The sequence below is a fragment of the Carcharhinus amblyrhynchos genome, chromosome 13, assembly GCF_965287045.1.
Source record: "Carcharhinus amblyrhynchos chromosome 13, sCarAmb.v2.hapA, whole genome shotgun sequence".
In the NCBI taxonomy this organism is placed as follows: domain Eukaryota; kingdom Metazoa; phylum Chordata; class Chondrichthyes; order Carcharhiniformes; family Carcharhinidae; genus Carcharhinus; species Carcharhinus amblyrhynchos.
The window spans coordinates 8,878,196-8,890,484 of record NC_137336.1 but is presented as its reverse complement, the minus strand read 5'-3'; the positions used below and the strand labels follow the sequence as shown (position 1 = coordinate 8,890,484).

Below are 12,289 nucleotides of genomic sequence, written 5' to 3'. Positions count from 1 at the left end.
CTGTGACAACTCGATTCAAACTCCAACCACTGAAGCTCAGACAGAAAAACAGAAATACTTTCTGCCACTCTGGACATAATGAACACACACTGACACACACATGCACACACACTGACAGACACACACACACACACACACACATATACACACACACACACACATTGACAGATGCGCATACACACACACACAGACACACACACACATACACACGCACACACACACATACACACACACTGACAGACACACACACGCACACACATATACACACACACATACACACACACACAGACACACACACACATTGACAGACACGCATACACACACACAGACACACACACACACACACACGCACACACTTATACACACACACTGACAGACACACACACACACACATACACACACACACAGACACATACACACAGACATGCATACACACAGATAGACACACACTGACGGATGCACACATTGACAGACACACACACACATACACACAAACACACACAAATACATACATGCACACAACACACATTCACATATGTACATGCATGCACACACACACTCACTCACACATGCACATACACAAATGCACACACGTAGATGTGCGAACAGACACTCACACACTCTCTCTCACACACACACACGCACTCACATACAGTGGTGACTCTTTGCTAGCTATGTATGGTATGATTTGTATGGATAGCGCGCAAAACAATACTTTTCACTGTGTCTCAGTACATGTGACAATAATAAATCAAATCAAATCAAATCTTCTCTGAGCCAAGACCACTGAAATAATCCGGATGCTGCTTACAGACAATAATCTCACAGCCATTTTGACAGTTATTGCACAATGGACACCACACACACACACACACACACACACACAATCTACAATCAGGTTGTGTGAGATGCTGAGACATTTGGACAATGGAATAAGATGTTCTGTAAACAACAATAATGATCACAAGGAGCTGCAGTGAAAAGTTCCCCTGCATCGACATCTTTCTCACGCGATATTTTTAACTTGCCTCCACAAACTTTGAAGCTTAGTGTTCCACCACCATCCCCACCCCCATCTCCAATTGATTCCAGTTTGGAAAGTAATGTTCATTTGTTCATGGCGTGACTGGTAGACAGCTTTATACTTGAGTGAATCTAGTGACAAGACATCAGGACACAAAATATTGCAACGTTAGGCCAATATAACGAAAATCTTGCTGTTGTCCTGGCTTTGAACACTGCTGTGGCTCTGGCTGCAATGGTTACTACTGATTGGCAGAATATCATAGAATCCCTACAGTGCAGAAGGAGGCCATTTGGCCCATCGAGTCTGTACCAACCACAGTCCCACTCAGACCCTATCCACTTAACCCTGTGCATTTACCCTAGCTAGTTCCCCTGACATTAAGGGGCAATTTAGCATGGCCAATCCACCTAACCCGCACATCTTTGGAGTGTGAGGAAACATGAACACCCAGAGGAAACCCATGCAGACACGGGGGGGATGTGCGGACTTCACACAGACAGTGACCCGAGGCTGGAATTGAACCCGGGTCCCTGATGCTGTGAGGCAGCAGTGGTAACCACTGTGCTACCCATAACAATACGAAGTTCCAATGGTTCACTCAGGTTCCTCTTTCGGCTCTTCTCCCGATTCATTATGATGGTTTCACTGCCATTTCTTGCTCACTACCCCAAACTGAACATTTTTATCGATCTCAATTCCAATTTCTATCCTTCTTTCACTCTCCCCCCCAATCCAGGTTCTCTTCCTTGATCTCTCTGTTTCTGGGAATACGCTGAATCCCCTAGCCAACCTTCTCCCACAGTGACTGCAACCACACTTCCTCACAGCCCACTTCTGTAAGGAATTTCCATCTGTCCTGATGCTGCCACCTTCCACCTCCTCTATTTTCTTTGACCAAGGATTTCCGAGACTGACACATCCCTGGAATGTGTGTGCTCCATTTCACACACTGACTGCTCTCACCCCCTCACCTCCCCCTTCCCAGAACCACAACTGTGCTCTTCTTTCCACCCCACCACTCCCCAACGTTCAATGGACCTCCTGCTGGTATCCCCACCAGTTCCACTGGCACCACCAAACACCTCCTCCACCTCCCCATGGCTGACAGGGTCCATCCCACTTCACGTATTTCTGCTCCCCCTCCACCCCCATTCACCCCAGAACCATCAGACACTGCCCGTGTTCTCAACCTCCGGCCTCCACCATTGCTGCCACCTCCAGCATGATGCCACCACCACGGACAGCAGCACGGTGGCATAGTGGTTGGCATTGCAGCTTGCAGGTGCAGCAGGTGGTCAGGAAGGCGAATGGGATGCTGGCCTTCATAGCGAGGGGGATTGAATATAAAAGTAGGGAGGTCTTGCTGCAGCTGTATAGGGCATTGGTGAGGCCGCAGCTGGAGTACTGTGTGCAGTTTTGGGCGCCGCACCTGCGCAAGGATATTTTAGCCCTGGAGGGAGTGCAGAGGAGGTTTACTAGGCTGATACCGGAGTTGAGGGGATTGAGCTATGAGGAGAGGCTGAATAAACTAGGCTTGTACTCGCTAGAGTTTAGAAGAATGAGGGGAGATCTCATTGAGACGTATAAGATGATGAATGGGATGGATAGGATAGAGGTGGAGAGACTCTTCCCGCTCAAAAAAGACAGTAGGACTAGGGGGCACAGCCTCAAGATAAAGGGGAGGTGGTTTAGAACGGAGTTGAGGAGGAACTTCTTCACTCAAAGGGTGGTGAATCTCTGGAATTCTCTGCCCGTTGAAGTGGTGGAGGCTGCCTCGCTAAATATTTTTAAGAAGCGGGTTGATGGGTTCTTGATAAGAGAGGGGATTAAGGGTTATGGGGAGAGGGCGGGAAAGTGGAACTGAGCCCCAACAGATCAGCCATGATCTTATTGAATGGCGGGGCAGGCTCGAAGGGCTGGATGGCCTACTCCTGCTCCTATTTCTTATGTTCTTATTGCTGCCTTACAGTGCCAGAGTTCTGGGTTCAACTCTGGCCTTGGTTGACTGTGTGTGTGGAGTTTGCACGTTCTCCCTGTAAGTTTCCTCTGGGTGCTCCAGTTTCCTCTCACTTTCCAAGGATAGGAAGGTTAGGTGGATTGGCCATGCGAAATTGTCCCTTAGTGTCCAAAGATGTTTAGTTTGGTGGATTGGCTGTGCTAAATTGTCCCTTATTATCCTACATCGAGTGGGCTACAGGGATTACAAGGTATATATGTGGGATTACAGGAATCTGGTCTGGTTGGGATCCACTGTCAGAGTCTGTGCTGATTCGATGGGCTGAATGGCCTCCTACTGCACTGTAGGGATTGTATGACAAATGGATCTTCCCCTCTCCTCCTCTTTCAGCATTTCCAGAGGGACTGATCCCTCCTTATTACCCAGGTTCGCTCCTCAGTCTCCCCCCACACTTTCCCATTGCAATTAGGGTCAAGACACGGTTCATGTACTACCCTGGCTGCTCATGATGTGGCCCCCCCCCCGCATCAGGGAGACCAAGTGTAGCAATAGGTGACCCCCCCCCGCCCTGCTTTCCTTTGGTCCCCAGGTGTGACCCTGAGTGTCCACTCTACAGCCATTCCAATCCTCCACTCCCATCCTACGCTGACCTCTCTGCCCTTGGGTTCCAACACAGACGCGTAGCACAAGAAACAGAACCTCATCTTTTGATTCAGCGCGGTACAGCCTTCCAGACTCAATACCCAGTACAGGGGTTCCAAGACCATCACCTCCTGTCCCCATAGCAACCGTGAGCTACAATCTGCATTTGCCTGTTTACACCTCCTCCAGCCCCTTTTCCCATCTCCATCGCCTTTCATAGAATCATAGAATCCCAACAGGAGGCCATTTGGCCCATTAGATCTGCACTGATCACAATCCTGCCCAGGTCCCATCTCCATAACCCCATGCATTTACCCTAGCTCGTCTCCCTGATGCTAAGGGGCAATTTAGCACGGCCAATCCACCTAACCCGCACATCTTTGGAGTGTGAGAGGAAACCGGAGCACCCGGAGGAAGCCCACGCAGACACGGGGAGAACATGCAAAGTCCACACAGACAGTGACCCGAGGCCGGAATTGAACCCGGGTCCCCTGGCGCTGTGAGGCAGCAGTGTTAACCACTGTGCCACCGTGCTGCCTCGCACTATCGTCGCTTTTGTCATTAATCTTTGCTGCCTTCCTCATCACAGACCTTCCCTTTTGTCCTGTCCTCCCCATCCCCGCCCCTCAACACTCCCACCCTAACCCCCTCCCCCACCCCTACCCCTCACCCCCAACCCCACCCTAACCCCCCCCAACCCCCCCCCCCCCCCCCCACCCCCACTCTAACCTTTCCCTGCCCAGATACTGCTTTAAACCTGTTACCAGAGGGTGGTGAATCTTTGGAAATCTCTGCCCATTGAAGCAGTGGAGGCTATCTCGTTAAATGTGTTTAAGTCACAGGTACATAGAACATAACATAGAACATACAACACTACAGCACAAACAGGCCCTTCAGCCCACATGTTGCGCCAATCACATCTATACCTACCAAGCCATCGAACTATCTCCCAATCCCATTAAATCCCATGTACTCATCCAGAAGTCTTTTAAAAGACCCCAGTGAGTTCGCCTCCACCACCACTGACGGCAGCCGATTCCACTCACTCACCACCCTCTGAGTGAAAAACTTACCCCTAACATCTCCTCCGTACCTGCTCCCCAGCACCTTAAGCCTGTGTCCTCTCGTAGCGACCATTTCAGCCCTGGGAAATAGCCTCCGAGAATCCACCCTATCTATACCTCTCAACATTTTATAATGTAGATAAATTTCTGACCAATAAGGGGATTAAAGGGTTATGGGGAGCAGGCAGGTAAGTGGAGCTGAACCCACTATCAGATCAGCCATGATCTTATTGAATGGCGGGGCAGGCTCGAGGGGCCAGATGGCCTACTCCTGCTCCTAGTTCTTATGTTCTTACATCTCTACCTTGTTCCTATTCTGTGACCTATGGCCTTCCACACGGAGCAGGAACTGTTTCTCTGCTCACAGCTGATGCTGGCGATTTCCTGCAATTATAGATTTCACCCCCAGCCGCTACTTCCCTCTTGTATTCAGCTCACCTCAACAAACAGGTAGTTCCTGAGGGATGTTGGGGTGGAGGGGGAACGAGCAAGGCTGCAGAGTGTTTGGCGGGACGGGAGAGGGGACGGTGCGTGAGGGGGTGAGGGGAGGAGGAGGAGGGGGAGGGGAAGGGGCTGAGGGGGGAGGGAAAGGGGTGAGGGGAGGGGATGCGGAGGGGGTGAGGGGAGGGGGAGGGGGTGGGGGGAAGGGGGAGGGGGTGGGGGGAAGGGGAGGGGTTGGGGGAGGGGGTGGGGGTGAGGGAAGGGGTGGGGTGGGAGGGGAGGGAGTGAGGGGAGGGGGTGAGGGGTGGGGGTCAGGAGGTGAGGGGAGGGGGTGAGAGAGGGTGAGGGAAGGGAGGAAGGGGTGAGGAGAGGAGGAAGGGGTGAGAGGAAGGGGGGTGAGGGGAGGGAGGAAGGGGTGAGGAGAGGAGGAAAGGGGTGAGGGGAGGGGGTGAGAGGGGTTGAGGGATGGGAGGAAGGAGTGAGGGGAGGAGGAAAGGGGTGAGGTGAGGGGGTGAGAGGGGTTGAGGGGAGGGAGGAAGGCGTGAGGAGAGGAGGAAGGGGGTGAGGGGGGGGAGGGGGGTGAAGGGAGGGGGGGTGAGAGTGGGTGGGGAGGGGGAGGGGGCGGATTTCCCTTTAATTATTTGAGTTTAACCAATTCCAGCTTCACATATTTCAAAATGACAGTTCTGGGTTGAAAGCTACTTGTCAGTGGGTCTGACTGGTTACTCTGTATAACACTCACTGTGTGTCTAAATCCTGCTGGAACAGACATCGCCGGCCAGGTTCATCTGTACAGAATCTAACTGGTTGTTGAATACTGCACTACTCTGCAGCACACCTCCCCCTCCACCCCTCCGCCAGCACCCCCACCCCCCCCCCCCAAGTCCCCCCGCCAGGATCACTCTCTTCCCTCTCACCGCCTCGCTGGCCACTTCAACCTCCTGTTCCATTCCTTTCCGTTGAGCCATCCAGATCCCGAGTTATTCCTCGTGTCCGTTTGACTGCTCTCCTTGGGGGTAAGCAATGAGGGACCCATTCAGGCCTGTACAAAACACACACACACACACACACACACACCAACACACACACACACACACATAGACCAAGTCATTCATCACCAAGAATCAGTGCATGAAGGCAGCCACCTACCTCTCCCCTCGCTGCTGTTAATCCTTGCCGATCGCAGCCACTCTGGCTCTCGTTAAATCCTGAGGTTTCTCATCCTCTGCTCCGTCTCTCTCTCTCCCTCTCTCTGTCTCTCCGTCTCTCCTTCTGTCTCTCGCACTAACTCTGAGGGAAAGCGCGAGAAAGGCCTTGCTCTCTTGCACAAAGGGAAAGACAGGCAGCTAAACCACAACACTCACTAGAGGGCATCTTGCAGACGTTTCAGCCTTAACTGTTTCATCGCCAACCCCAACTGGGTTTATTTTTAAATGGTCCTCCTGATTAGTTGTTAGCGGAAATTGGAAAATACTGGAGTTTTTTTTTTAATTTACACTTCCCCTGGAGGTGAAACACCAGGACTTGATTGAACAAAACATCACAGCTCAGTGCCAAAGGAGGCAGCTCCACCCACCCACCTCCATCGCCCGTCGCCCCGCTTTGGTTTAATCAGGGGCTCCACTGAGGCAAAGTTGGGCATCTTTCACTTTCACGTCAGACCCTCTTTCAAAATCGAGCTGGAGCTGGAGGGCGGCACGGCGGTTAGCGCTGCTGTCTCGCAACGCTCTGGGGCCGAGGTTCGAATCCCGGCTTGGGTCACTGTCTGCGCAGGGAATGCACATCCTCCCCGTGTCTGCGTGGGTTCCCTCGGGGTGCTCTGGTTTCCTCCCACAGTCTGAAAGAGGTGCTGGTTGGGTGCTTTGGCCGTGCTAAATTCTCCCTCGGTGTACCCGAACGGGCACCGGAGCGTGGCGACTCGGGGATTTTCACAGTAGCTTGTGAACAAGTCGGCAGACGGACAGTGGATGGGTGAGTGGCAGACAGGTGGGCACCCTATTCCTCAAGTGCGACTTACTCCTCTCGCTGGGAGCTGTCTGCTAACCTAATTGGCCGCAGTTCCATCAGCCACCGTGGTCCATTGGTGGGTGCTGTTGGAGTGAAGAGGAGGAAAGAAGACCCATAGGTGCTGGACACAGGCCGGGGTGGGGAGTCAAGGAGTGGGACACGAGGGTGGGGCTGGTAGGTTTGAGACTGTGTGTAGGGCAGAAGAAAGGGGAAGGTTCTATCTTAGAGGGACAAATCGCATCCGAATCGGCAAAGGAAAGCCCCCAAAGTTCCAGCCCCTCCTTCCTTCACACCCTTTTGAAGAACTTCATTGAAACCTCGGGTTGCCCACTCCCACCTGATTGTCCACGCCAAATATTTTATGGCGCAGGCAGCCTATCACGGCGTTACAAACCTGACTGGCCCTTGATTATCAATTTAATTACGGTGGACGGGCTGCCATCCCCATATTACGGTGAGCTCGGAACGTGGTGGGGGGGGTGGTTGACGGGCGGACTGGTTGGCAGATGGCCAATAGGCTGGTGGGTGGTTGGTGGGTGGGCAGGTTTGCTGGTGGGTGGGAAGTCACCCTATTCAACATGCCTCCTCCCATGGTCAAACACATACCCAGCAGCGGGGGGGGGAGCAGGAGGGAGGGGGGTGTGTAAAAGGTGCAGCTCCTGATCATTGATACCTCTTTGCACTGAGAGACCAGAACATTTCAGGCCTCCCATTTGGCCCATTGAGACCACAATCCCACTCAGACCCTATTCCCCTAACCCCATGTATTTATCCTAACGAGTCCCCCTGACACGAAGGGTCAATTTAGCATGGCCAATCCTCCTAGCCTGCGTATCTTTGGACTGTGGGAGGAAACTGGAGCACCCGGAGGAAACCCACTCAGACACTGGGAGAATGTGCAGACTCCACACAGATAGCGATCCACGGCTGGAATTGAACAGGTCCCTGGTGCTGTGAGGCAACAGTGCTAAACATTGTGCCACCGCACTCAGCATGAACCTCAACAAGAACCCTTTATCTTCATTCCCAGGATGTGGGAGTTGTTGGCAAATCCAACACAATTTGTTCATTCCTAATTGCCATGAGAAGATGGTGCTGGGCTACCTGTTATCTGCTGGTGGCAGATTTGTGGAGAGTCAGCAATGTTGGGATGGGGCTGGAGTCGTATCATGACCTCGAGCAGGTCATGATTGGCAAATTTCCTTCAATAAAGGACAATTAGCCAATCTAGAATCCCTACAGTGCAGAAGGAGGCCATTTGGCCCATCAAGTCTGCACCGACCACAATCCCACCCACGCCCTACTCCTGCAACCCTTCATATTTACCCTGTTAATCCCCCTGACACTCGGGTTAATTTAGCATGGCCAATCCATCTAACTCACACATATTTGGAGTGTGGGAGGAAACTGGAGCGCCCAGAGGAAACCCACACAGACACAGGAGAACCTGCAAACTCCACTCAGGCAGTGACCCAACGCCAGAAGTGAGCTCGGGCCCCTGGCGCTGTGAGGCAGCAGTGCGAACCAGTGTTCCACCTGTTGAGTTTGTATGCACAATCTGACGATACTCTGCCCTGTGACCTTCTAAATCATTGTTTTTTAACTTCATTCCAACTAATACCTGAACATTTGGTAGAACCATCAGCCTGCAGTACACAGCACCTCGGGGACAGTGCAATTGAAATCAAATCAAATTCACCACTGCACATGCTACTGAGCAGCAGGGAGTATGATTTGATCTTGTTAATTGTTTAAACAGATATTTTTCCATATTCTGAAATGAAATCCATCACATAATGAATGGAGGGATTGGGTATCAGCAGTAAAAATATCGTTGGCACGTGCACAAGTTTAGGATTTGTTCTCCCTCACTTGAAAGCCCTTCCATCTGTCTGCCTTTCCACACCTAAAGTAAATACTAACAGCTAATACAGGCAACTCTGCTCAACTTCCCTCCTAGAACAGGAGTGCAATCTGTTTCATTCCTACCGAGAGCCATTTCCCAGTTTAACCGGGCCACATCGATGGTAAAGTTTGAAAGCTGTGAAGGATTTGATGTTCACAGAGACTTGGGCACGCTCAGACAAGACACACAGGAGGCTGGCGTGCAGGTGCAGCAGGCAAATGGAATGCTGGCTTTTATTACAGAGGGATTGGAGTGCAGAAATGAAGAAGTCTTGATATAGTTGTACATCTGGAGAAGAGGCGTGTGCAGTCATCATAGAACCCCTGCAGTCCAGAAGAGACCAGTCATCCCATCGAGGCTGTACCGATGCCCTGACAGAGTATCTTATCTAGACACTCTGCCCCATCCTTTCCCCATAACCCCACACATTTCCCACAGCTAATCCATCTAACCTACACATCTTTAAACTCTAAGAGGCAATCTAGCATGGCCAATCTACCTAATTTACACATCTTTGGACACTAAGGGGCAATTTAGTTTGGTCAATCCATCTAACCTGCACATCTTTGGACACTAAGGGGCAATTTAGCATGGTCAATCCACCTAATCCGCACATCTTTGGACACTAAGGGGCAATTTAACATGGCCAATCCCCCTAACCCGCACATCTTTGGACACCAAGGGGCAATTTAGCATGGTCAATCCACCTAACCCGCACATCTTTGGACACTAAGGGGCAATTTAACATGGCCAATCCACCTAACCCACACATCATTGGACACTAAGGGGCAATTTAGCATGGCCAATCTACCTAAACTACACATCTTTGGACACTAAGGGGCAATTTAGCATGGTCAATCCATCTAACCTGCACATCTTTGGACACCAAGGGGTAATTTAGTATGGTCAATCCACCTAACCGACACACCTTTGGACACCAAGGGGCAATTTAGCACGGCCAATCCACCTAACCCACATATCTTTGGACACTAAGGAGGAATTTAGCATGGTCAATCCACCTAACCCGCACACTTTTGGACTATGAGAGGAAACTGGAGCACCCGGAGGAAAGCCACACAGGAGAGAATGCACAAACACCACACAGACAGCCACCCAAGGCCAGATTCGAACCCGGATCCCTCTTGCTGTGAGGCAAACAGTGCGAACTACTGTGCACCATTCCACCCAAAGGAGGAATTTACCTGATGTTACTTCCACACTTTCTCCTCATAATTTTGTACATTGTCCCTTTTCAGCCATTGTGCCACCGTGCTGCCCCTAATGAAAGGACATACCTGCATTGGAAGTGACACCGCGGAGGTTCATTAGATTCGTCCCTGGTGTGAGAAGGTTGTCCTGTGGGTTCTATATTCTCTGGAGTTTAGAAGAATGAGAAGTGACCTCATTGAAGGGGATTGAGAGGGTGAGACTGAGAAATTATTTCAGTTGCTCGGGGAATCTAAAACACGAGGGCACAATCTCTGGGTAAGGTGCAGATCGTTACAGACTGAGATGAGGAGAAATTGCTTCAGTCAAAGAGTTATGAATTTTTGGAATTCTCTACCCTCGAGGATAGCAGATGCTCCATCGTTGAATAGATTTAAGAAATCTCACAACACCAGGTTAAAGTCCAACAGGTTTATTTGTAATCACAAGCTTTTGGAGCTCTGCTTCTTCATCAGATGAGTGGAGTTAGGTTCACAAACATGGCATATATAACAAGATAATTACAGCTTGGAATGTGAGTCTTCACCATTTGCCATATTCCAATCTGTAATTATCTTGCTATATATGCCGTGTTTATGAAGCTACCTCCACTCATCTGATGAAGGAGCAGTGATCCGGAAGCTCGTGATTCCAAATAAACCTGTTGGACTTTAACCTGGTGTTGTGAGACTTCTTACTGTGTTTATCCCAGTCCAACACCAGCAGCTCCACGTCAAAGATATATTTAATGCTGAGATAGACAGATTTTCAGTCTCTCGGGGAAATCAAGAGATATGGGGAGTGGGCGAGAAAGTAGAATTGAAGCTCAAGATCAGCCATGATAGTACTGGATGGTGCAGTAAGCTCGATGGGCTGAGTGGTCTACTCTTGCTCAAATTTCTTGCGTTCTTCTGAGCCCAAAAGGTTGGGCCTGATTGCAAACATGGCCAGACTTAGCCTGAAGGATGTGGGTTCAATCATTAAAAATAAGTTAGCAGAGAGATAGTTTCTTCACAAGGGTCCCATACCATATGGAGATAATGTTCCAGGATTAGTAATCCAAAGGCTGCCACTAATGCTCTAGGGACATGAGTTCATATTATGCGAATGACAGTTGGGCAAAGCCAAACTCAGTTAACCTAGACTGAAATCTGGAAGTCTGGACTCAAATCTGGAATAAATTTTCTTAGTCATATTGATCGTGAAATGACTGGATTGTTACAAAGAAAACCATCATGTATCAGGGGAGGAAATCTGCCACCTTTATCTGGTCTGGCCTACCCATGACTCCAGGCCCATGTGGTTGCCTCTGAAATGACTGAGCAAACTACTCAATTGGAGTTCATTTGAATGGAGAGGATCTCATAGAACTTATAAAATTCTAACAGGACTAAACAGGGTAGATACAGGGAGGGTATTCTCGATGGTGGGGGAGTCCAGAACTGGGGGCCACAGTCTCAGGGTTCAGGGTAGGCCATGTAGGATGGAAATGAGGCGACATTTCTTCACCCAAAAAGTAGTAAGCCACAGGAAGTAGTTGATGCCAAAAATGTTGAATGTATTCAAGAGGGGGCTGGATATATCACTTGGGGCCAATGGGATCAAAGATTATGAGGAGAAAGCAGAATTAGGCCATTAAATTGGATGATCAGTCGTGATTGTGATGAATGGCAGAGCAGTCTCAAAGGGCCGAATGGCCACCTCCTACTCCTATCTTCTGTGTTTCTATGTCAAACTGGTACAGAGGAAAGCACAGAGAGTTTTCCTGCTCACTGTCACCTTCTCAAGGACAATTACGGATGGAAAATAAATGCCAGCCTCGCCTGTGATGTTCACATCCAAAAAATGAATAGAAAGAATCATTATGCGACTGTTTCCACTTGATAATCCTATTTAATGAGCATATAAGCACTGGTTTGAGGGTAACGATCTCATGTTGCCAAGATGTACAGCTTTGTTTAATATGACTCAGCATCTAACTGACCGGAATGTAATCTGGTAGGTGTTCGATTACGCACTTTCTGAACACAATTAGAGAT

At 50.0% G+C, this 12,289-nt stretch overlaps 1 protein-coding gene across 1 annotated transcript in view; it reads right to left on the bottom strand.

Annotated features, from left to right (window-relative positions):
- ndst1b (N-deacetylase/N-sulfotransferase (heparan glucosaminyl) 1b) overlaps positions 1-6,481 on the bottom strand; it is a 201,561-nt gene extending 195,080 nt beyond the window's left edge. Inside the window, exon 1 of the mRNA XM_080201264.1 lies at positions 6,281-6,481. The gene's annotated coding sequence lies outside the window, so the exon portion shown is untranslated. The remainder of the gene's footprint in view (positions 1-6,280) is intronic.
- Between the last annotated feature and the right edge of the window lie 5,808 nt (positions 6,482-12,289).